At 31.0% G+C, this 27,702-nt stretch overlaps 1 protein-coding gene across 1 annotated transcript in view; it reads right to left on the bottom strand.

Annotated features, from left to right (window-relative positions):
• Window positions 1-25,830, bottom strand: part of LOC119610000 (protein FAM135A-like) — a 54,123-nt gene extending 28,293 nt beyond the window's left edge. The window contains 1 exon segment of the mRNA XM_037965060.1: window positions 25,379-25,830. The gene's annotated coding sequence lies outside the window, so the exon portion shown is untranslated.
• Between the last annotated feature and the right edge of the window lie 1,872 nt (window positions 25,831-27,702).

The raw sequence follows: 27,702 nt of genomic DNA, 5'->3' as shown, positions 1-27,702 counted from the left end.
TCCTATAGTCTAGTCTAGTGTAGTCTATAGTGTAGTCTATAGTCTAGTCTATAGCCTAGTCTATAGTCTAGTCTATAGTCTAGTCTATAGTCTAGTCTATAGTCTAGTCTATAGTCTAGTCTATAGTCTAGTCTATAGTCTAGTATATAGTCGTAGTCTATAGTCTAGTCTATAGTCTAGTCTATAGTCTAGTCTATAGTCTAGTCTATAGTCTAGTCTATAGTCTATTATAGTCTAGTCTATAGTCTAGTCTATAGTCTAGTCTATAGCTAGTCTATAGTCTAGTCTATAGTCTAGTCTATAGTCTAGTCTAGTCTAGTCTAGTCTATAGTCTAGTCTATAGTCTAGTCTATAGTCTAGTCTATAGTCTAGTCTATAGTCTAGTCTATAGTCTAGTCTATAGTCTAGTCTATAGTCTAGTCTATAGTCTAGTCTATAGTCTAGTCTATAGTCTAGTCTATAGTCTAGTCTATAGTCTAGTCTATAGTCTAGTCTATAGTCTAGTCCTATAGTCTAGTCTATAGTCTAGCCTATAGTCTAGTCTATAGTCTAGTCTATAGTCTAGTCTATAGTCTAGTCTATAGTCTAGTCTATAGTCTAGTCTATAGTCTAGTCTATAGTCTAGTCTATAGTCTAGTCTATAGTCTAGTCTAGTCTATAGTCTAGTCTATAGTCTAGTCTATAGTCTAGTCTATAGTCTAGTCTATAGTCTAGTCTATAGTCTAGTCTATAGTCTAGTCTATAGTCTAGTCTATAGTCTAGTCTATAGTCTAGTCTATAGTCTAGTCTATAGTCTAGTCTATAGTCTAGTCTATAGTCTAGTCTATAGTCTAGTCTATAGTCTAGTCTATAGTCTAGTCTATAGTCTAGTCTATAGTCTAGTCTATAGTCTAGTCTATAGTCTAGTCTATAGTCTAGTCTATAGTCTAGTCTATAGTCTAGTCTATAGTCTAGTCTATAGTCTAGTCTATAGTCTAGTCTATAGTCTAGTCTATAGTGTAGTCTATAGTCTAGTCTATAGTCTAGTCTATAGTCTAGTCTATAGTCTAGTCTAGTCTATAGTCTAGTCTAGTCTATAGTCTAGTCTAGTCTATAGTCTAGTCTAGTCTATAGTCTAGTCTATAGTCTAGTCTATAGTCTAGTCTATAGTCTAGTCTATAGTCTAGTCTATAGTCTAGTCTATAGTCTAGTCTATAGTCTAGTCTATAGTCTAGTCTATAGTCTAGTCTATAGTCTAGTCTATAGTCTAGTCTATAGTCTAGTCTATAGTCTAGTCTATAGTCTAGTCTATAGTCTAGTCTATAGTCTAGTCTAGTCTAGTCTATAGTCTAGTCTATAGTCTAGTCTATAGTCTCTATAGTCTAGTCTATAGTCTAGTCTATAGTCTAGTCTATAGTCTAGTCTATAGTCTAGTCTATAGTCTAGTCTATAGTCTAGTCTATAGTCTAGTCTATAGTCTAGTCTATAGTGTAGTCTATAGTGTAGTCTATAGTGTAGTCTTTAGTGTAGTCTATAGTGTAGTCTATAGTCTAGTCTATAGTCTAGTCTATAGTCTAGTCTATAGTCTAGTCTATAGTCTAGTCTATAGTCTAGTCTATAGTCTAGTCTATAGTCTAGTCTATAGTCTAGTCTATAGTCTAGTCTATAGTCTAGTCTATAGTCTAGTCTATAGTCTAGTCTATAGTCTAGTCTATAGTCTAGTCTATAGTCTAGTCTATAGTCTAGTCTATAGTCTAGTCTATAGTCTAGTCTATAGTCTAGTCTATAGTCTATTCTATAGTCTAGTCTATAGTCTAGTCTATAGTCTAGTCTATAGTCTAGTCTATAGTCTAGTCTATAGTCTAGTCTATAGTCTAGTCTATAGTCTAGTCTATAGTCTAGTCTATAGTCTAGTCTATTGTCTAGTCTATAGTCTAGTCTATAGTCTAGTCTATAGTCTAGTCTATAGTCTAGTCTATAGTCTAGTCTATAGTCTAGTCTATAGTCTAGTCTATAGTCTAGTCTATAGCCTAGTCTATAGTCTAGTCTAGTCTATAGTCTAGTCTATAGTCTAGTCTATAGTCTAGTCTATAGTCTAGTCTATAGTCTAGTCTATAGTCTAGTCTATAGTCTAGTCTATAGTCTAGTAAATAGTCTAGTCTATAGCCTTTTCTATAGTCTAGTCTATAGTCTATTCTATAGTCTAGTCTATAGTCTATTCTATAGTCTAGTCTATAGTCTACAGATATATACATGTCCGCCCCGTCTGTCAATCTATTGAAACTCGATAGAGTCCGAACGAAAAGATTTAGATGGACGATATTTTCTACAAATATTTTCTATATATCCTGTTTGTTTGATATTAGAAATACGGTAAACAATTTTATCTAGCCCCCCATACAAGTGAATGAAATTCGACAAAGCAAAAAAGGATTGATCCATTGTTAAACCTACTGCCCATATAAGATCCATTTAGAAGATGACTGCTCATTAATGGTATAAAAAATGTCGAAATTCTAATGAAATCCCCATAAATAAATTCTACACATACCAAGATCTCTTTAGAAAAATTTAAAATGATCAGTCCATAATTGACTTATAAGGGGACAATAAGGTCCCTTTCAGAAAATGACTTTAACAATCATTAATGTACGAGTATTAAAAAATGCAATATCTGTATATCCTTTTCTTTTATAAAATGTATTGAGGAGTTGTCCTATTCCCCATATAACTCCTCTTTATTATGACCTTATTTATTATAATAAAGAATATTCTTAAAATATGTTTTTTAACTTTAATCATACAACAACTACAAAGACCCAAAAAGTTTGATTAAATAAATATAAGCATTGAAACTTTTTTCTTTAATTTATAATTCGTTTTTTTTTTGCGGAAAAACTTTTTAAAATAAATACAAATACTCGGTAATGTAAACATCCCCGGCAATAATAATATTTTGCTTGTGCTCAGACTGGATTTATATTTCTACGTTCATGGAAATAACATTTAATTTAAATGTTTATCATTTCATCATTAAAAATTGAATTCAAAAGAGATATTTAAAAGAGAATAATATCAGGTTATGGTGTAGTTCGTTGGTGTCTTTTGAATATTTCTGTATTTAGCTTTAAGCCATTTTTGTTGTTTTCTTGTAAACAAATTAATTCAAAATAAATTAGTTTTGTTTTTTAAAAAGCTAATGTATTTAGCTAAAGAAAACTTATTAAGATTAAAGAGCAAACGTGTGACAGTTTGTAATTTCAATTATTTTTCTTATAATTTGTGAGTTTTGGGAGGATACAATTATTGTTCCATAAGCTGACCATTAGACATCATAGAATAATATAAACGTTGCTTTATTAAATTTACTTCAATTTCAATATTTATTTTGTAATATAAAGTTTAATAATACTTTTGTAATTCTTTTATTTGTAATAAAATATATGTAAAATTACATTTTAACAACACACTTCCATTTACTTCTCATTAATGTTTTGTGGTTTGTCATTTGCATTTTATGTTTTCTTTTTTATTTATTTTCATTTTCTCCCCCCTTTAAAGAGAAATCCTTTAAAAAAACATATCCTTTTTACAAATGAAAACATGAATTTATTTGTAAAAATTTTTCCTCTGTTATTTAAAGTTATACATACAAATATACATTTTTGTGCAAATTGCAAGTGTATACAGTAAATATTACAACATTAGGGGGGGGGCTAATTATTTTAACTAAAAATTCAGAAAAAGACCGATAAAATCATTTTCAAATTAATCGATGAAACTTATGAATTCTGAGGTATTCGGGTCATGAAAACATTAACTAGTCTAGTCTATAGTCTAGACTATAGACTAGACTATAGACTAGACTATAGACTAGACTATAGACTAGACTATAGACTAGACTATAGACTAGACTATAGACTAGACTATAGACTAGACTATAGACTAGACTATAACTACTATAGACTAGACTATAGACTAGACTATAGACTAGACTATAGACTAGACTATAGGACTAGACTATAGGACTAGACTATAGACTAGACTATAGACTAGCTATAGACTAGACTATAGACTAGACTATAGACTAGACTATAGACTAGACTATAGACTAGACTATAGACTAGACTATAGACTAGACTATAGACTAGACTATAGACTAGACTATAGACTAGACTATAGACTAGACTATAGACTAGACTATAGACTAGACTATAGACTAGACCTATAGACTAGACTATAGACTAGACTATAGACTAGACTATAGACTATACTATAGACTAGACTTACTATAGACTAGACTATAGACTAACTATAGACTAGACTATAAACTAGACTATAGACTAGACTATAGACTAGACTATAGACTAGGACTATAGACTAGACTATAGACTAGACTATAGACTAGACTATAGACTAGACTATAGACTAGACTATAGACTAGACTATAGACTAGACTATAGACTAGACTATAGACTAGACTATAGACTAGACTATAGACTAGACTATAGACTAGACTATAGACTAGACTATAGACTAGACTATAGACTAGACTATAGACTAGACTATAGACTAGACTATAGACTAGACTATAGACTAGACTATAGACTAGACTATAGACTAGACTATAGACTAGACTATAGACTAGACTATAGACTAGACTATAGACTAGACTATAGACTAGACTATAGACTAGACTATAGACTAGACTATAGACTAGACTATAGACTAGACTATAGACTAGACTATAGACTAGACTATAGACTAGACTATAGACTAGACTATAGACTAGACTATAGACTAGACTATAGACTAGACTAGACTAGACTATAGACTAGACTATAGACTAGACTATAGACTAGACTATAGACTAGACTATAGACTAGACTATAGACTAGACTATAGACTAGACTATAGACTAGACTATAGACTAGACTATAGACTAGACTATAGACTAGACTATAGACTAGACTATAGACTAGACTATAGACTAGACTATAGACTAGACTATAGACTAGACTATAGACTAGACTATAGGTAACGTGGAGACACATAATACAGTTGACCTTTATTTTTAATATCCCAGCCATTACTCTAATTTATCACATTGAAGTGCGATTTATAGTTGTTTATCAAAAATTGTTAACCAGCTATGTAATATTTTATACCCAAGAGACTTAAACTTGACATTTGTTAACCACACGTGTGAATCCTCCTAATAATGTTTCAAATGTTTTAGAAGTTGTTGTTTGTGTTAATGAATAGGTTATGTTCCTTTGCTAAAGTACATACATACATACATATATATGTATGTACATATGGGGAATTTCATGTCAAGTGACCCTACTTTTGAAACCGATATCTTCCGATAGGGATGACATTTGCATTAATGTGAGATCTATTGAAAATTTGTTAGACACTACGCATTCCACCAAGTGGCCACTACCAAAATGCCCTTAAAGGAAAATACCTTAGCTTTTTTTTGAAAAAATTTTGGCAAAAATGTCAAAATTTGACCCACTGCAACTCAGAAAGTTCTTAACCGATTTTCTTGAAAAATTTTGTCTAAATTACTATCCAATAGGGCTAAAATTGGTGACATCAATTTCAATGGAATCCTCCATATTTATAAAATTACAAGTATTTTTTAAATTCATGTACAAATATTTATATAAATTCATTTGTATATATGTATGTACATATAAACTTCTATATAAATCTACATAAATGTACTTTAGATAGATGTATGCAAAAACAGTTTCCATTCGTCTGTCCTTTGTACTGGTATTACCATAACACGTGCTATAATTATGGTCATTAAATGTGTCTGTCTATGTGTCTGGTAGTTTGTTTCTTGTCATTATCAAATCCTTGTAACAAAATTGTAGTCAGTTCGTTTGTTTAATTTCTATACTAAAATACCAACACTGCTGCAGAAACTCAAACTGTTCGCAATTGTGAAAACTACGACCAACAACACTCAATTAAAATTTGTTTTCTGAAATTATCCTTTTTGTATCAGTAGTGTTTAAAACTATGTAAATATTTACACAAGTGTAAAAAGTAAATAGTTGCTAACATACATACATACCACTACGAATACAAGTAGTTGCTTGTTGTTTAATTTGAAGTTGTTTTTAAAACTGATTAAAAACGACAGTTTTCCATGTTGTGGTTTTAGGTGACAAAAAAAAAAAATATATAAATGATATAGTGAACTTTTTGTATTCACCTAAAAATTAATTTACTACAGTTTGGTTATTATTAAAAAAATATATACATAAGTTTCAAAGGGGAGTTTTTGTCTGCAAAAGCAAAAAAAAGGTCAAAATGTGTAAATGTTTTTGTTAATAGGTTGTCACTTAATACCCTGTAGAAAAACTCAGAAATATTAAAAAATTATAATTAATAACGAGCTATTTATTATAAGTTTAATTTTACATTAAAGAGAACAAAAAATATACATCAATCTGAATGACCTGTGATCACCATCTTAGTTTACTTTTCTGATTTTATCATGTTTACAAAAATCAAGTTTCAACTCTAAACATAAACTACCATAAATCCAATATGACATTATGAAAACCCTACACACATGACACAAAGTCACTGAAACTAAATACCGTCACCATCGTTTAAAATTAACTCCACTTGTTCCATTTGCCAAAGAGTTTCTATTGAATTTTGCCTGCCCATTGCATGTTTGCCAACAAATTTGTGAATTTAGTTTTTATCGCATTTTATACTTAAATTGTGCTTTTTTTTCTCTTCTTTACAAATGATGATGAGCATTAAACGTAACTTATGTTTTTGGTTCGGCTTCCCATTGGTGTGAAAAATACATTCATGCATGTATGCATGAGTGTGATTAAAGAAAATTCTTTATATATTTTCATAACAAATTTTAAAAAATATATATTATTTTTTTATGGCTTTATAGCATGTTAAAATGTTACATATTTGCAAAATTTAAGTTATGTACGAGGTTCATTGATTTGGTAGAAGAGTTCTTAATGAATTTATTACATTATACTTATAATAACTATTATTTACCATTGCGTATGATAAATATAAATATCATTCATACGCCCTAGAACTAAGGGCACTTGATATAATAGTAAAAAAAGGAAAATGTAAATCAAAAAGGTTAATACCAAGGGATCGGGTAATTGTTAGATTTGGTGTAGTCTATAGTCTAGTCTGGTCTGTAGTCTAGTCTATAGTCTAGTCTATAGTCTAGTCTATAGTCTAGTCTATAGTCTAGTCTATAGTCTAGTCTATAGTCTAGTCTATAGTCTAGTCTATAGTCTAGTCTATAGTCTAGTCTATAGTCTAGTCTATAGTCTAGTCTATAGTCTAGTCTATAGTCTAGTCTATAGTCTAGTCTATAGTCTAGTCTATAGTCTAGTCTATAGTCTAGTCTATAGTCTAGTCTATAGTCTAGTCTATAGTCTAGTCTATAGTCTAGTCTATAGTCTAGTCTATAGTCTAGTCTATAGTCTAGTCTATAGTCTAGTCTATAGTCTAGTCTGGTCTATAGTCTAGTCTATAGTCTAGTCTATAGTCTAGTCTATAGTCTAGTCTATAGTCTAGTCTATAGTCTAGTCTATAGTCTAGTCTATAGTCTAGTCTGGTCTATAGTCTAGTCTGGTCTATAGTCTAGTCTATAGTCTAGTCTATAGTCTAGTCTAGTCTATAGTCTAGTCTATAGTCTAGTCTATAGTCTAGTCTATAGTCTAGTCTGGTCTATAGTCTAGTCTATAGTCTAGTCTATAGTCTAGTCTATAGTCTAGTCTATAGTCTAGTCTATAGTCTAGTCTATAGTCTAGTCTATAGTCTAGTCTATAGTCTAGTCTATAGTCTAGTCTATAGTCTAGTCTATAGTCTAGTCTATAGTCTAGTCTATAGTCTAGTCTATAGTCTAGTCTATAGTCTAGTCTATAGTCTAGTCTATAGTCTAGTCTATAGTCTAGTCTATAGTCTAGTCTATAGTCTAGTCTATAGTCTAGTCTATAGTCTAGTCTATAGTCTAGTCTATAGTCTAGTCTATAGTCTAGTCTATAGTCTAGTCTATAGTCTAGTCTATAGTCTAGTCTGTAGTCTAGTCTATAGTCTAGTCTATAGTCTAGTCTGTAGTCTAGTCTATAGTCTAGTCTATAGTCTAGTCTATAGTCTAGTCTATAGTCTAGTCTATAGTCTAGTCTATAGTCTAGTCTATAGTCTAGTCTATAGTCTAGTCTATAGTCTAGTCTATAGTCTAGTCTATAGTCTAGTCTATAGTCTAGTCTATAGTCTAGTCTATAGTCTAGTCTATAGTCTAGTCTAGTCTAGTCTATAGTCTAGTCTATAGTCTAGTCTATAGTCTAGTCTATAGTCTAGTCTATAGTCTAGTCTATAGTCTAGTCTATTGTCTAGTCTATAGTCTAGTCTATAGTCTAGTCTATAGTCTAGTCTATAGTCTAGTCTATAGTCTAGTCTATAGTCTAGTCTATAGTCTAGTCTATAGTCCAGTCTATAGTCTAGTCTATAGTCTAGTCTATAGTCTAGTCTATAGTCTAGTCTATAGTCTAGTCTATAGTCTAGTCTATAGTCTAGTCTATAGTCTAGTCTATAGTCTAGTCTATAGTCTAGTCTATAGTCTAGTCTATAGTCTAGTATATAGTCTAGTCTATAGTCTAGTCTATAGTCTAGTCTATAGTCTAGTCTATAGTCTAGTCTATAGTCTAGTCTATAGTCTAGTCTATAGTCTAGTCTATAGTCTAGTCTATAGTCTAGTCTATAGTCTAGTCTATAGTCTAGTCTATAGTCTAGTCTATAGTCTAGTCTATAGTCTAGTCTATAGTCTAGTATAGTCTAGTCTAGTCTAGTCTATAGTCTAGTCTATAGTCTAGTCTATAGTCTAGTCTATAGTCTAGTCTATAGTCTAGTCTATAGTCTAGTCTATAGTCTAGTCTATAGTCTAGTCTATAGTCTAGTCTATAGTCTAGTCTATAGTCTAGTCTATAGTCTAGTCTATAGTCTAGTCTATAGTCTAGTCTATAGTCTAGTCTATAGTCTAGTCTATAGTCTAGTCTATAGTCTAGTCTATAGTCTAGTCTATAGTCTAGTCTATAGTCTAGTCTATAGTCTAGTCTATAGTCTAGTCTATAGTCTAGTATAGTCTAGTCTATAGTCTAGTCTATAGTCTAGTCTATAGTCTAGTCTATAGTCTAGTCTATAGTCTAGTCTATAGTCTAGTCTATAGTCTAGTCTATAGTCTAGTCTATAGTCTAGTCTATAGTCTAGTCTATAGTCTAGTCTATAGTCTAGTCTATAGTCTAGTCTATAGTCTAGTCTATAGTCTAGTCTAGTCTAGTCTATAGTCTAGTCTATAGTCTAGTCTATAGTCTAGTCTATAGTCTAGTCTATAGTCTAGTCTATAGTCTAGTCTATAGTCTAGTCTATAGTCTAGTCTATAGTCTAGTCTATAGTCTAGTCTATAGTCTAGTCTATAGTCTAGTCTATAGTCTAGTCTATAGTCTAGTCTATAGTCTAGTCTATAGTCTAGTCTATAGTCTAGTCTATAGTCTAGTCTATAGTCTAGTCTATAGTCTAGTCTATAGTACAGGCTATAGTTTTGTCTATAGTCCGATATATAGTTCAGGTTATAGTTTTGTCTATAGTCTAGACTATAGTTTGTAGTCCAGTCTATAGTTTATTATATGGCCATATACCCCACGACTGCTTTACAGGTATATTTAAATTTTTGTATGAAATTGTAGAAACAAATACATATTTTATAGATAATGATTAGTATAAATTAACTTTTAGTTTGACTTAAAAGCACATTAAAATCAAAAATGTGCTTTAAATTTTAGCTCTATTTTGTTAAATTTAGAAAATCCCTCGCAAGTAATTTATGTTCCAGTATAATACATACGTACGTATTCTACTTATGTATGTATGAAATGAAGTGTAATGTAGTTTATGTTTGCATGACATTTTTCATATTTCTTTAGTCATCCAAGTATTTCATTTCACATTATTTGTGTCGAGTTGTTTAAGCTTCTAAATAACATGCAACACCAACAATAATATTGTCCTCAAGTAGTTTGCCTCATTTAGTTGAAATAGAAAAAATATATGAAGAAAAAATGCATAAAATAGTTTTTCTACAGTTTTTTTTGCTTACTTTTACATTTTCCACATCTAAGAAATTTATGTTTGGTCAACATTGTTGGGAAGCCGAAAGAAAGGACTATAATTTGTAAAATGTTTTATGTTTAAACAAAGGCCGGAAGTTATGACAGCTTAAAGAAGAAGAAAAGCCAGAAAAAAAGGAAGTATAAAAGTGGTAGAAACAAATGAAACTGTAAAAACAACAACTGGAGGCAAAACCTAACGAAAACAGAAACGCAACCCTTTGTGGATTTGAAAATAAAAACATGTTAGATTTTTTTTAAATTTCGATGTATAACACGTCATAAACTGTAGACGTGGGCGAAAAATTAATATGGTCAACATGTGTCATATATTTTGAAGAATTTAGCACAATAATTACAAAAATAAAAAGGAAAAATTCTCATAAACTTTAAGTTAGTGTAAAGATTTTTACACAAAACGTATGATTTTGTGTAATTTTTAATTATCTAATATTAATCATACGTACATATGTATATCTTATACAGATACTACTTATTATTTATCATACGCATAGCAAATTGAAAACACATACACACATTTCCCGCACTAAATTTCTACTTTAGTAAGCATATATCTATAGTCTATAGTCTAGTCTATAATCTAGTCTATAATCTAGTCTATAGTCTAGTCTATAGTCTAGTCTATAGTCTAGTCTATAGTCTAGTCTATAGTCTAGTCTATAGTCTAGTCTATAGTCTAGTCTATAGTCTAGTCTATAGTCTAGTCTATAGTCTAGTCTATAGTCTAGTCTATAGTCTAGTCTATAGTCTATAGTCTAGTCTATAGTCTAGTCTATAGTCTAGTCTATAGTCTAGTCTATAGTCTAGTCTATAGTCTAGTCTATAGTCTAGTCTATAGTCTAGTCTATAGTCTAGTCTATAGTCTAGTCTATAGTCTAGTCTATAGTCTAGTCTATAGTCTAGTCTATAGTCTAGTCTATAGTCTAGTCTATAGTCTAGCTAGTCTATAGTCTAGTCTATAGTCTAGTCTATAGTCTAGTCTATAGTCTAGTCTATAGTCTAGTCTATAGTCTAGTCTATAGTCTAGTCTATAGTCTAGTCTATAGTCTAGTCTATAGTCTAGTCTATAGTCTAGTCTATAGTCTAGTCTATAGTCTAGTCTATAGTCTAGTCTATAGTCTAGTCTATAGTCTAGTCTATAGTCTAGTCTATAGTCTAGTCTATAGTCTAGTCTATAGTCTAGTCTATAGTCTAGTCTATAGTCTAGTCTATAGTCTAGTCTATAGTCTAGTCTATAGTCTAGTCTATAGTCTAGTCTATAGTCTAGTCTATAGTCTAGTCTATAGTCTAGTCTATAGTCTAGTCTATAGTCTAGTCTATAGTCTAGTCTATAGTCTAGTCTATAGTCTAGTCTATAGTCTAGTCTATAGTCTAGTCTATAGTCTAGTCTATAGTCTAGTCTATAGTCTAGTCTATAGTCTAGTCTATAGTCTAGTCTATAGTCTAGTCTATAGTCTAGTCTATAGTCTAGTCTATAGTCTAGTCTATAGTCTAGTCTATAGTCTAGTCTATAGTCTAGTCTATAGTCTAGTCTATAGTCTAGTCTATAGTCTAGTCTATAGTCTAGTCTATAGTCTAGTCTATAGTCTAGTCTATAGTCTAGTCTATAGTCTAGTCTAGTCTAGTCTATAGTCGTCTATAGTCTAGTCTATAGTCTAGTCTATAGTCTAGTCTATAGTCTAGTCTATAGTCTATCTAGTCTAGTCTATAGTCTAGTCTATAGTCTAGTCTATAGTCTAGTCTATAGTCTAGTCTATAGTCTAGTCTATAGTCTAGTCTATAGTCTAGTCTATAGTCTAGTCTATAGTCTAGTCTATAGTCTAGTCTATAGTCTAGTCTATAGTCTAGTCTATAGTCTAGTCTATAGTCTAGTCTATAGTCTAGTCTATAGTCTAGTCTATAGTCTAGTCTATAGTCTAGTCTATAGTCTAGTCTATAGTCTAGTCTATAGTCTAGTCTATAGTCTAGTCTATAGTCTAGTCTATAGTCTAGTCTATAGTCTAGTCTATAGTCTAGTCTATAGTCTAGTCTATAGTCTAGTCTATAGTCTAGTCTATAGTCTAGTCTATAGTCTAGTCTATAGTCTAGTCTATAGTCTAGTCTATAGTCCAGTCTATAGTCTAGTCTATAGTCTAGTCTAGTCTATAGTCCAGTCTATAGTCTAGTCTATAGTCTAGTCTAGTCTATAGTCTAGTCTAGTCTATAGTCTAGTCTAGTCTATAGTCTAGTCTAGTCTATAGTCTAGTCTAGTCTAGTCTATAGTCTAGTCTAGTCTATAGTCTAGTCTAGTCTATAGTCTAGTCTATAGTCTAGTCTATAGTCTAGTCTATAGTCTAGTCTATAGTCTAGTCTATAGTCTAGTCTATAGTCTAGTCTATAGTCTAGTCTATAGTCTAGTCTATAGTCTAGTCTATAGTCTAGTCTATAGTCTAGTCTATAGTCTAGTCTATAGTCTAGTCTATAGTCTAGTCTATAGTCTAGTCTATAGTCTAGTCTAGTCTATAGTCTAGTCTATAGTCTAGTCTATAGTCTAGTCTATAGTCTAGTCTATAGTCTAGTCTATAGTCTAGTCTATATTCTAGTCTATAGTCTAGTCTATAGTCTAGTCTATAGTCTAGTCTATAGTCTAGTCTAGTCTATAGTCTAGTCTATAGTCTAGTCTATAGTCTAGTCTATAGTCTAGTCTATAGTCTAGTCTAGTCTAGTCTATAGTCTAGTCTATAGTCTAGTCTATAGTCTAGTCTATAGTCTAGTCTATAGTCTAGTCTATAGTCTAGTCTATAGTCTAGTCTATAGTCTAGTCTATAGTCTAGTCTATAGTCTAGTCTATAGTCTAGTCTATAGTCTAGTCTATAGTCTAGTCTATAGTCTAGTCTATAGTCTAGTCTATAGTCTAGTCTATAGTCTAGTCTATAGTCTAGTCTATAGTCTAGTCTATAGTCTAGTCTATAGTCTAGTCTATTATCTAGTCTATAGTCTAGTCTATAGTCTAGTCTATAGTCTAGTCTATAGTCTAGTCTATAGTCTAGTCTATAGTCTAGTCTATAGTCTAGTCTATAGTCTAGTCTATAGTCTAGTCTATAGTCTAGTCTATAGTCTAGTCTATAGTCTAGTCTATAGTCTAGTCTATAGTCTAGTCTATAGTCTAGTCTATAGTCTAGTCTATAGTCTAGTCTATAGTCTAGTCTATAGTCTAGTCTATAGTCTAGTCTATAGTCTAGTCTATAGTCTAGTCTATAGTCTAGTCTATAGTCTAGTCTATAGTCTAGTCTATAGTCTAGTCTATAGTCTAGTCTATAGTCTAGTCTATAGTCTAGTCTATAGTCTAGTCTATAGTCTAGTCTAGTCTAGTCTATAGTCTAGTCTATAGTCTAGTCTATAGTCTAGTCTATAGTCTAGTCTAGTCTAGTCTATAGTCTAGTCTATAGTCTAGTCTATAGTCTAGTCTATAGTCTAGTCTATAGTCTAGTCTATAGTCTAGTCTATAGTCTAGTCTATAGTCTAGTCTATAGTCTAGTCTATAGTCTAGTCTATAGTCTAGTCTATAGTCTAGTCTATAGTCTAGTCTATAGTCTAATCTATAGTCTAGTCTATAGTCTAGTCTATAGTCTAGTCTATAGTCTAGTCTATAGTCTAGTCTATAGTCTAGTCTATAGTCTAGTCTATAGTCTAGTCTATAGTCTAGTCTATAGTCTAGTCTATAGTCTAGTCTATAGTCTAGTCTATAGTCTAGTCTATAGTCTAGTCTATAGTCTAGTCTATAGTCTAGTCTATAGTCTAGTCTATAGTCTAGTCTATAGTCTAGTCTAGTCTATAGTCTAGTCTATAGTCTAGTCTATAGTCTAGTCTATAGTCTAGTCTATAGTCTAGTCTATATCTAGTCTATAGTCTAGTCTATAGTCTAGTCTATAGTCTAGTCTATAGTCTAGTCTATAGTCTAGTCTATAGTCTAGTCTATAGTCTAGTCTATAGTCTAGTCTATAGTCTAGTCTATAGTCTAGTCTATAGTCTAGTCTATAGTCTAGTCTATAGTCTAGTCTATAGTCTAGTCTATAGTCTAGTCTATAGTCTAGTCTATAGTCTAATCTATAGTCTAGTCTATAGTCTAGTCTATAGTCTAGTCTATAGTCTAGTCTATAGTCTAGTCTATAGTCTAGTCTATAGTCTAGTCTATAGTCTAGTCTATAGTCTAGTCTATAGTCTAGTCTATAGTCTAGTCTATAGTCTAGTCTATAGTCTAGTCTATAGTCTAGTCTATAGTCTAGTCTATAGTCTAGTCTATAGTCTAGTCTATAGTCTAGTCTATAGTCTAGTCTATAGTCTAGTCTATAGTCTAGTCTATAGTCTAGTCTATAGTCTAGTCTATAGTCTAGTCTATAGTCTAGTCTATAGTCTAGTCTATTATCTAGTCTATAGTCTAGTCTATAGTCTAGTCTATTATCTAGTCTATAGTCTAGTCTATAGTCTAGTCATAGTCTAGTCTATAGTCTAGTCTATAGTCTAGTCTATAGTCTAGTTAGTCTATAGTCTAGTCTATAGTCTAGTCTATAGTCTAGTCTATAGTCTAGTCTATAGTCTAGTCTATAGTCTAGTCTATAGTCTAGTCTATAGTCTAGTCTATAGTCTAGTCTATAGTCTAGTCTATAGTCTAGTCTATAGTCTAGTCTATAGTCTAGTCTATAGTCTAGTCTATAGTCTAGTCTATAGTCTAGTCTATAGTCTAGTCTATAGTCTAGTCTATAGTCTAGTCTATAGTCTAGTCTATAGTCTAGTCTATAGTCTAGTCTATAGTCTAGTCTATAGTCTAGTCTATAGTCTAGTCTATAGTCTAGTCTATAGTCTAGTCTATAGTCTAGTCTATAGTCTAGTCTATAGTCTAGTCTATAGTCTAGTCTATAGTCTAGTCTATAGTCTAGTCTATAGTCTAGTCTATAGTCTAGTATATAGTCTATAGTCTAGTCTATTCTAGTCTATAGTCTAGTCTATAGTCTAGTCTATAGTCTAGTCTATAGTCTAGTCTATAGTCTAGTCTATAGTCTAGTCTATAGTCTAGTCTATAGTCTAGTCTAGTCTAGTCTATAGTCTAGTCTATAGTCTAGTCTATAGTCTAGTCTATAGTCTAGTCTATAGTCTAGTCTATAGTCTAGTCTATAGTCTAGTCTATAGTCTAGTCTATAGTCTAGTCTATAGTCTAGTCTATAGTCTAGTCTATAGTCTAGTCTATAGTCTAGTCTATAGTCTAGTCTATAGTCTAGTCTATAGTCTAGTCTATAGTCTAGTCTATAGTCTAGTCTATAGTCTATAGTCTAGTCTATAGTCTATAGTCTAGTCATAGTCTAGTCTATAGTCTAGTCTAGTCTAGTCTATAGTCTAGTCTATAGTCTAGTCTATAGTCTAGTCTATGTCTATAGTCTAGTCTATAGTCTAGTCTATAGTCTAGTCTATAGTCTAGTCTATAGTCTAGTCTATAGTCTAGTCTATAGTAGTCTATAGTCTAGTCTATAGTCTAGTCTATAGTCTATAGTCTAGTCTATAGTCTAGTCTATAGTCTAGTCTATAGTCTAGTCTATAGTCTAGTCTATAGTCTAGTCTATAGTCTAGTCTATAGTCTAGTCTATAGTCTATAGTCTAGTCTATAGTCTAGTCTATAGTCTAGTCTATAGTCTAGTCTATAGTCTAGTCTATAGTCTAGTCTATAGTCTAGTCTATAGTCTAGTCTATAGTCTAGTCTATAGTCTAGTCTATAGTCTAGTCTATAGTCTAGTCTATAGTCTAGTCTATAGTCTAGTCTATAGTCTAGTCTATAGTCTAGTCTATAGTCTAGTCTATAGTCTAGTCTAGTCTAGTTCTATAGTTTAGTCTAGTAGTCTAGTCTATAGTCTAGGTCTATAGTCTAGTCTATAGTTCTACGTCTATAGTCTAGCTTGTCTATTAGTCTAGTCTATAGTCTAGTCTATTAGTTCTAGTCTAGTCTATAGTCTAGTCTCATTAGTCTCGTCTATAGTCTAGTCTATAAGTCTAGTCTATAGTCTAGTCTATAGTCTAGTCTATAGTCTAGTCTATAGTTCTAGTCTATAGTCTAGTCTATTATGTCTAGTCTCTAGTTCTAGTCTATAGTCTAGTCTATAGTCTAGTCTATAGGTCTAGTCTATAGTCTAGTCTATAGTCTAGTTAGGTCTAGTCTATAGTCTAGTCTATAGTCTAGTCTATAGTCTAGTTCTATAGTCTGTCTATAGTCTAGTCTATAGTCTAGTCTATAGTCTAGTCTATAGTCTAGTCTATAGTCTAGTCTATAGTCTAGTCTATAGTCTAGTCTATAGTCTAGTCTATAGTCTAGTCTATAGTCTAGTCTATAGTCTAGTCTATAGTCTAGTCTATAGTCTAGTCTATAGTCTAGTCTATAGTCTAGTCTATAGTCTAGTCTATAGTCTAGTCTTATAGTCTAGTCTATAGTCCTATAGTCTAGTCTATAGTCTAGTCTATAGTCTAGTCTATAGTCTAGTCTATAGTCTAGTCTATAGTCTAGTCTATAGTCTAGTCTATAGTCTAGTCTATAGTCTAGTCTATAGTCTAGTCTATAGTCTAGTCTAGTCTATAGAGTAGACTATAGACTAGACTACAGTCTAGTCTATAGTCTAGTCTATAGTCTAGTCTATAGTCTAGTCTATAGTCTAGTCTATAGTCTAGTCTATAGTCTAGTCTATAGTCTAGTCTATAGTCTAGTCTATAGTCTAGTCTATAGTCTAGTCTATAGTCTAGTCTATAGTCTAGTCTATAGTCTAGTCTATAGTCTAGTCTATAGTCTAGTCTATAGTCTAGTCTATAGTCTAGTCTATAGTCTAGTCTATAGTCTAGTCTATAGTCTAGTCTATAGTCTAGTCTATAGTCTATAGTCCAGTCTATAGTCTAGTCTATAGTCTAGTCTATAGTCTATAGTCTAGTCTTAGTCTCTAGTCTATAGTCTAGTCTATAGTCTAGTCTATAGGCTAGTCTATAGTCTAGTCTATAGTTAGTTCTATAGTCTAGTCTATAGTCTAGTAATAGTCTAGTCTTAAGTTAGTTCTATAGCTAGTCTATAGTCTATTCTATAGTCTAGTCATAGTCTAGTCTATAGTCTAGTCTATAGTCTAGTCTATCTTCTAGTCATAGTCTAGTCCTATAGTCTAGTCGATAGTCTAGTCTATAGTCTAGTCTATAGTCTAGTCTATAGTCTAGTCTATAGTCCAGTTATAGTCTGGTCTATAGTCTTATCTATTCAAGTCTATAGTCTAGATCTACCACCGTATGCCTACCTAGGACTAATTCTAACCTGTTTAATTAATTAATATTTACACACGAGTTAAATACACAAGTTTTAATTAAGTCAGAATTTGAAAAAAAAAATTTAACATATAACTTCATTATCCATTCCCTAAGTACATAATTATTTAATAATTTTATTTTCATACTTTTAATTTAATAAAATTAAATCTTTTGGAAACACGTTTAACCTTTGAAACGTTAGTATGTTATTAGCAAATTGAAAGTTGTGTATTTGATATTTAAAGTTTAATCCCTAACAAAATTAATGAAGGGGATTAATGATTTTTAGAAACGATAAAGTGATTAAATTTAATTTAATATTTTAATGTAAAGTATTTAGGAAAATGTGTGAAAATATTAATTAAATATAATGTTCAACAAATATAATAATATTTGATTGTTAGTTATATATAAATTTACAGCTAATTTTCAGTCAAAATTGGCTTCATTTCATTTTTATATCATATACAAAAATCCCCTTAATAAAATTATTAAATAAATAATAAATATTTATTATAACCAACAATTGAATTTTCCTAGAACTCATTTAATTATTTATAAACAAAAGAAAAAAACACTGACCAATAAAACCTGTCAAATTTTCGGTCTAACATAGCCACTTGATATTTGAATTCTATTTTTATTTTCTCAAATTTTACATAAATTATAATTTGAATACATAATAATGATGATGAGGAGGGGGATGAAGATGATGATAACTACAATTATTGGCTACAACAAACATTTGATATTCATCATGTACATATGTATGTATATAGCTACGAGTATTGAACATGAGATATTATGATGGACGTTTAAGGTCTATCCATCTTGGTTTTTTCGAAATGTTTTCCAATTCTGTTGTATTGTATTTGTAAACAAGAGATTTTGTAAATGTTTTGTCTATAAACTTAAACAATTTGTACACATAAAATAGACATATGCCCCAGAGAGGAAGAGAGCAACAGCAGAGAGGGAGAGAGAGAGATTGTTACAGGACAAAAGGAAAGAAGGATATAAAATTGTATCATAAAATAAAGAAAAGACTTAAATACAACAAAGTTTTGTTTGATGACGTTATGACTCATACAAAAGTTTTTGTCGTTGTTGCTTTCATATTATGTTTTCTGTTTGTTTCCTTTTTGTTGTCCATAGAGAAAGGCAGGGCGAGAAGAGGTAACTCATTTTAATATACATATGTATATATATGGAGAGTTGAAAAATAAACAAGTGCCAACTGGTAGGAGTATGAGAACCTAGTATGCTAGACAGCTGCTGCTACTCATTCATTCATTTATTATTCCTCCCTCGAGTGCGGTAGTAAAATACGAAATAAAACCAAGAAAATAAATATTCTAGGGTGGTTTCTTGTATTTTTTTTCCATTGCTTCAACATCATCATCATCACCAACGTCCTTTTGACGTCTGCTACCACTTACTCACCCAGACACCCTCATTTTTATTTTATTTCTGTGAGAACCAGAAATCAAACGCTACATACAATACAACAACTTTTTTCATTACGAATGCAAGAAGAAAAATATTAAATAAAATAAAATTCACATTCAAATGTTGTTAAATAAAAATACAAAAATCAACCACATAGAGACACTCATTTACACACACACACTCACACAGACACATTGAATAACTTTCACATTGGTGTCCTTTAATATCCTTTATGTTAAGTGCTCTCCAAATACAAGTGTCTGCAATTGTATGCACGTACGTACGTATGCACATGAGTATAAACTTGATAAGAGGTCAATGTGAAAAGTTCCTAGAAAATCTTTAAAACTGGTAAAGCTTCTAGTTTTCCCATAAAGCTACTTAAATTTCAGGCCAAATTTTCAAACATTTCCGTCAGCAGTCCTGCAGTCCCAATAGATAGACGTCACAAGCTTTAACTAAACTATATGAACCGTTCGCTGTTCCGAATCCTATCATCTCAACTTGATTTAAGAACCCCGATTGCGAACCTCTTTGTGGTATAGAATATAGACTAGACTATAGACTAGACTTTAGCCTAGACTATAGACTAGACTATAGACTAGACTATAAACTAGACTTAGACTAGACTATAGACTAGACTATAGACTAGACTATAGACTAGACTATAGACTAGACTATAGACTAGACTATACTATAGACTAGACTATAGACTAGACTATAGACTAGACTATAGACTATACTATAGACTAGACTATAGACTAGACTATAGACTAGACTATAGACTAGACTATAGACTAGACTATAGACTAGACTATAGACTAGACTATAGACTAGACTATAGACTAGACTATAGACTAGACTATAGACTAGACTATAGACTAGACTATAGACTAGACTATAGACTAGACTATAGACTAGACTATAGACTAGACTATAGACTAGACTATAGACTAGACTATAGACTAGACTATAGACTAGACTATAGACTAGACTATAGATTAGACTATAGACTAGACTATAGACTAGACTATGGACTAGACTATAGACTAGACTATAGACTAGACTATAGACTAGACTATAGACTAGACTATAGACTAGACTATAGACTAGACTATAGACTAGACTATAGACTAGACTATAGACTAGACTATAGACTAGACTATAGACTAGACTACTATAGACTAGACTATAGACTAGACTATAGACTAGACTATAGACTAGACTATAGACTAGACTATAGACTAGACTATAGACTAGACTATAGACTAGACTATAGACTAGACTATAGACTTAGACTATAGACTAGACTATAGACTAGACTATAGACTAGACTATAGACTAGACTATAGACTAGACTATAGACTAGACTATAGACTAGACTATAGACTAGACTATAGACTAGACTATAGACTAGACTATAGACTAGACTATAGACTAGACTATAGACTAGACTATAGACTAGACTATAGACTAGACTATAGACTAGACTATAGACTAGACTATAGACTAGACTATAGACTAGACTATAGACTAGACTATAGACTAGACTATAGACTAGACTATAGACTAGACTATAGACTAGACTATAGACAGACTATAGACTAGACTATAGACTAGACTATAGACTAGACTATAGACTAGACTATAGACTAGACTATAGACTAGACTATAGACTAGACTATAGACTAGACTATAGACTAGACTAGGACTATAGACTAGACTATAGACTAGACCTATAGACTAGACTAGACTAACTATAGACTAGACTATAGACTAGACTATAGACTAGACTATAGACTAGACTATACTGACTATAGACTAGACTATAGACTAGACATAGACTAGACTATAGACTAGACTATAGACTAGACTATAGACTAGACTAGACTAGACTATAGACTAGACTATAGACTAGACTATAGACTAGACTATAGACTAGACTATAGACTAGACTATAGACTAGACTATAGACTACTATAGACTAGACTATAGACTAGACTATAGACTAGACTATAGACTAGACTATAGACTAGACTATAGACTAGACTATAGACTAGACTATAGACTAGACTATAGACTAGACTATAGGACTAGACTATAGACTAGACTATAGACTAGACTATAGACTAGACGATAGACTAGACTATAGACTAGACTATAGACTAGACTATAGACTAGACTATAGACTAGACTATAGACTAGACTATAGACTAGACTATAGACTAGACTATAGACTAGACTATGACTAGACTATGGACTAGACTATGGACTAGTGTTTGCTATCAGAAGATAATACTGTATGATAAACAAGCCGTTGGAGAATTTTGTCAACAACAACAGCAATATTTGGATTTGGTTCGGTTGAGGGATGGATGTAAAAGACAACAAATTCGAAAAAATACATTTTCGATCCCGTTGGGCGTTTGAGACTAATAATCACTCGATTAACACTTCATAAGTTTAATTGGACTTTCTATTCTGGCCTCGTTTTAAGTAGAAAGTATATTAGTATAGTTACATATATATGTGCATAGGATACACGTATGATTGTAAGTATGTATGACTGTCTACGCTTATAGAAATATTGCAGAATATTATAAAAATGTCTGTAAGTGATGTGTGTTTTAATGTTTTTCTTTTTTTTTTTTGTAAACATTTATATTATTTGTATAGAATCCTAGTACTTTTTTTTTTGGCTGAGCATAAAGCAATAATTGTACTTTAAATCCTTACAAACAACACAAACTCAAAATTAAACTACTTTTATATATTAAAATTGTTTCAAGTATCCACTATTCTGTTCATACTACTACTACTACTATACATACACATTTATTTACTTGAGTTCTAAGCTAAATCTATTGACAAACATGAGGGGTTTATATAGTTTTACATATTAAATATTTTTCACTTGGAAAATAAAGTGACAAAGTTGAAGTGAAATAAAAATGAATTTTACAACTTTTTTTTTAAATTGTAAAATTTTTAGAAGCATATTAAATTAAGAAAGGTTTTAGAATATTTTTAATTGAAGTTTTATTGAGATCTAGATAAAATAAACGTTTAGTTATTGGATTCAAGTAAGATTTTGTAAACTTAAGTAAATTTTTATCATAGTGTGAGATAAGTATATAATCAGACCTTAGTTGGCCGGCCCTTAGTTCGTATTAAAATACAATTTTTAATAAAAAATGCCAAAAGTTGTATAAATATATAATCTAGTTTTCCTCTAAAAAAAAACAAATTTTATTTAAATCATTCATATTAAGTTTCCTACAAGGAAACACAATGTTTATTTTATTTCTCTGTAAATAAATAATCACATATCGTCGTAGTAGTAGTATTTACTATATTTTGTGTTTGTATTTCATGCAACATCCTCAATTCAAGGGTCCATTTATGTGTTAAAGAACTTTGTGTTTTTTTTCTAAACACATAAGTTTGCCACAATCATCTTAAAAACATTTTGCAACATGTTTATGACGTTGCACAAATATACTACACAGATTGGTTGTCGTTTTCTTTCCTTCTTTCCGTTTTTTTTTTCTCTTTTATATTTTAGCCATGACACTCATATTTGTAGTTTTAAATATTTGTTTAAACACTTCAACACAAAAATTTTGTTCTTAATAGATTTTCTTTATAAAAATAAAATTTATTGCAGATTTATTTGTTTGAGTAAATTTTTTTTGGCACGTTCTCTATATAATTTGTAGTTGTGACAGGGTATTATAATAATTATTTGGGTATATATGGGTTTAAAGAAATGGTTGTAACGTGATTTCTGCTATCAGTTAATCTTTTAAAGTTACTTTTTTTCAATAAAGGGAAATAACGGAAAATGGTTAAAACTGATTAATAACTTCAATGACGTAGTCAAATCATACTAATGTTTAGTTCACATCTACCAAATATTTGACTATAAACCCAAAAGTGTATTTACAAAGTGACGACCTTACTTGTTGTACAACAAACATATATCACAATCATAGGGCCCAGACAAATAAACCTACTAGCGTTCAATAAAGGCGTACTCAGAATACTAATGGGATTACTTACTGGACATTGTGGTCTTAGATACTCTAGGCAACTCTATAATGAATCTAAGCAGATTCTGTGGCTTACAAGAAAAAACCTAATAAAATATTCTATGTAACTGCCCATTATAAGGGTTCCGAAGAGCTATGATTTTGGGTACTGCTTTGTGACCTTTCAATCTAATCTAACCACCGATATTGAAGTGATAAACAAGCAGTTCGACAAAGACTCAATGCATGTGAAAAAGACAATGATTTCCACTAACGTCTAACGACTCTAATTCGTGTTTCGTCACTGATGTACTCTTTGTAAACTAGGGTGAAGATAATCGTCAGTTTAGTGTCCCCTTTGTAAGCGAGTGAGGGGACACTTAAAAACAAACTTAAGATCTTTGTCTGTCTCTTCGTAATCTATGGGGTGACGATTGACTCCCGTGTAGAAAAGTGCATGTTAAAATAGCTAGTCATCTGGACAATCGGCGGCTAGGGGTAATCCTATTCGGGACAGTCCGACCGAACTGCTATGAACTTTAACACTAAATAAGTACCTGCATATTTATGTCATCATCATTATATCTTAAAGGAAATCAAAATAACGCATAATTGTTAACAAATATTTAACAGGTGTGATTAAGCTTTAGATATATAAAATCGTGATTCCAAAAATTAAAAAAAAATCTAATCTTATGAGTTCTTCCGTCCGTATATCAAGGTACAAATATTATATTTGGCCCAAGGACTAAGTCAATAGTTAAAATCATTCCAATATTTCACCCAGCTCCCATACAATCAGGACAACTGAATTCAAAAAAATCCATGAAATTTTCAGAGGTTGTCTTGGATTTTTGCTGATATCTTTATTATTTATGGGTTTTGTTGATTTTAAATAGCAAACTTCCCGAAAGCAGGTCTAATAGAATAATTGTAGATATGGATCCCGAAGATATCTGAAAAGATATCGAAAATTGATTTTAACAGACACACAGACGGATAGGCAGACGGACATGGCTTAATCGAATCCGCAATCTATTAAGATCCAGAATACTTTGTAGGATCGAATAATTATATTGTAGAAATTATAAACGGAATGACAAACTTATATATCTTATACCCCTCTCACGAAGGTGAAGGGTATAAAAACACATTATGGTGAACTATATACCCAGGGTGACTTTAACTTCCTAACTTGAAAGTTCTACACAATAAATACAATATAATCCTAAGAAAGTAAGTTTTGGTCTCTAGATATACAGACTTATCGTTCGTTCCGATCGAAATGGCTTCCATTCCGTGTTATTATTTCGATCGATTTTATTTTAGTTTCTCAGAAATTTTGCAATGCGAATTATTTCGAATCGAGCAGGAATATAAACTCTCCGATTTGTTTTCTTTGATTTTTATGTATGTTTCACCTTATGTATATATTGTTCGTGAGAGGTTTCTTTGTCGATAAATGATCTAGAGAGTTGTCTTTTAGGGTCAAAAACCGTGATTTAAGACTATTTCGTATATAATAAAACAAGTTTTTTAAGAATTTACATCTACTGAACATTGGTAGGACCCTTAAGATCGGAACACCGTTAAAAGTTTGTCTTCGAAACGGGACAATCTTAGTTTACACTCGAAGTAAAATAGTGGCAATGTTTTCCTTTTAGTATCTTTCAGATTTTTCAATATATTAGCAGTTTTACTTCATTGACCACGCAAGGAATTCGACGAATACCGAGACTATTAATATATATATGGATCTATTAAAGCTTTCAACTGCAAGGCCATACGTTAGCAACTATAACTATACTCTAGTTTTTCTCTTTTAATTTCCTTAATTTTAATTTTGAATATGTTTTGAAAGACTATAACAATTATAGAGCAACCTACAAAACAGGTTTAATACTGCCACTGTAGGGTGCACATAATATACTTTTTACAAAGTTGCACATGGTTTTTTCTTTAGTTTATGATTTAATTTTATATTATTTTTTTATTTGATTTCTCATCATTTAGTTTGAAATGAAAATATTTTTATTATATTTTATTTCTTTTATACATACATATATGTACATATACATATGTATTTACATATTTGTTTGTATTCAAATGAAAAGGGCGACGTGCTTTCAAAATGTTTAACATTTGCGCGTCACCCATGATATTTTGCTCGTATTAAACAAAAATTGAAAAATTTAAAATAAAATATAATGAAAGAAATTGGCAAGAGATTTAAAATATGATAATATAAATGTGGCTGTTGTTGTTGTTGTTTTAAAACTACAACACTCAAGAGAAAAAAACACACACACACAGTTTTTAAATAAAATATATATTTTTAATAAATTTAAACTTTTTAAAAAATTTATTTTTTTTTTAATTTTTTATACAAATTTTCATATCAATTTATTAAATTACCGTTGATTTTTTTTTATATCTTAATATATACAAATTTATGGGATGTTTTTGCAAATTTGTTTTCTCACAAACTTTGAATTTCCGTATCCCATTAAATTGTGCTTGATGTTGGAGATGAAGATGGAAATAATGATGATGATGTTGTTGTTTGTAGGTTTAGGGTTTGGTCGTGGATTTTCTATCTATATCTATAGAAATTTTTACTTTTTTTATCATATTTTTCTTACACTTTTCTATATGTTTAATTTATAATTTATTATATTTCTTTTCAATTTTTTATTTACTTTCTTCACTTGCAAGAGGCCTTTTTAAGCATTTTTTAAAAGACCAAATTGCTTTGCACTCTTTTTTTTCTACTTATTTAGATTTGGGTTTTTCCTTTTTTTCATAAATTTTTTTTCACTGTTCTAGTTTTTTCCGCAACACATTCCAAACACATCCGTAACCGTAAAATGTCTATAAAAAACTGCTGTTCTTGCTCTGTTTTTCGTTTCAGTACAAAAACTTTCCGTACATTTCCATCTGCTAAATTTCGTTTTTTTTTCCTTTATATTTTTGTACACTTGACATTTTTGTTCGTTCTTAATTTCACTTTACGAGTTTGTACTCTTTTTTCAGAATTTTGCGTAGAAAAAGAGTATAATCAGCTGCCCTGTTGTGTTCTCTTAAGTTTCAGTTGTTAGGGGTTAAAAAGGCGGGAGGGTATTGGTGTCGGTGTCTTTGAAATCCTTTTGGGTTAACAGGTGATTTTTTTGGTTTTTTGGAAAATAAACTAAAAGAGAAAAACACTTTTTCAATGTGCTGCTGGCATTTGTGGGAATGTATCAAGGGTGGCGTTTGAATTTAATGTGAGGAGGGGTTCAATATTTTTAAGAGGAATCTTTGTTTGATAAAAAAATTTTAAAATGATATTTAGTTAAAACTTGAGGTACAATATCTTTATATTTATATCATTAAAAAAGTAAGTTTTGGGCTCTAGATATACAAAACTTGTCACTTATTCCGATTAGAATGGTTTCAACTCTTTGTTATTATTCCGATCGATTTGTATTTTAGTTTCTAAAAGATTTTGCAATACTAGTTGTTTTGAATCGTCGAAAAAATCTATCGACCTAGAGTAGGAATGGTCGGAGAATGAACTCTCCGATGTTTTCTACATACATACATTTCACCTTATGTACATATGAAAACAGCATATTGTTCATGAGAGGATTCTATATCGATATTTGATCTAGAAAGTCGACTTTTAAGCTCAAAATGTATGGATCAAGACTCAAGGAAAAAAATCCTGATATTATCGTTCCAAAAAGTTAACAGACAATTTATGAAGAATATACAGGTATTGAACATTTATGAGACCCCTAAGATCAGAACACCGTTAACAGATGGCTGCACCACAGACCTTGGACTCCGAAACAAGGCAATCTAAGTAAACACGGGAAATTAAATGTTTTCCCTTTAGTATATTCCAAATTTTCTAATATCTTAATAGTTTTACGGTATTCTTCAAGCAAGAAATTCAATTTTTAAATATCGAGAATATTAATATACACTTGGATCTATTAAGAATTTTAACTGCAAGGCAATAGGTTGGTAAGGACTTCATTTTTTATTATATTTCCTACCAGTTCAAAATTACTTAAAAAAAAAATTAAGATGCGCGCAAAATCCCACATATTTTATTATAATTTCGGAAATATTACGAACATACAATACTTTTCCAAGACCTAGTTCATATCGTAAACAGTATCCGAAATATATCTCTGTTATTTATAAACCAATTTAGCTGATTTTCAATAGAAAACTTCTCGAAAGTATGTCTGATAGAATTATTACAAATATTGGATCCCGAAGGTAACTGGATGTTCAGTAAAATAGATTTCAGATATCGCTTAACTTAAATATAACAAAGGTGAATGTTACAAAAACTAAAAACAAATAGAGTGGGTTCCAAAATATCGGTACGATGTTGACTTTTCATTGGTTAAGATTGGATCATTGGCAATGTTATCTGTCTTTATCTGTGATTTAAGTATCTAATGTGGATCTTATGCCAAATCAAGATCAATTTTAACCAGTAAATTTATTTATATTTATACATACGTAGGGGACCCATAGTTCCAGCAGTTACAAGCCCAATAGCTTGAAATTATTGTATCTTGCTTAAATAAGAAACAAAATCGGGAAACAGTATAAACTCATTCATAAAAGAATACTTTTTATGGATTAAAAGTACTAAAGTAGTTTTTAATTTTTCAATAGTCTAACTATTAGCCATTGCTTAGTCTTTGAAGTAGTCTCTCTCTCTACCACTCTATGAACTA

The sequence above is a fragment of the Lucilia sericata genome, unplaced genomic scaffold (assembly GCF_015586225.1).
Source record: "Lucilia sericata isolate MDLA Ls3-8-SP2 unplaced genomic scaffold, ASM1558622v1 Contig001102F_arrow, whole genome shotgun sequence".
NCBI classification, from domain to species: Eukaryota; Metazoa; Arthropoda; class Insecta; order Diptera; family Calliphoridae; genus Lucilia; species Lucilia sericata.
This window is presented reverse-complemented; position numbering and strand designations above follow the sequence as displayed.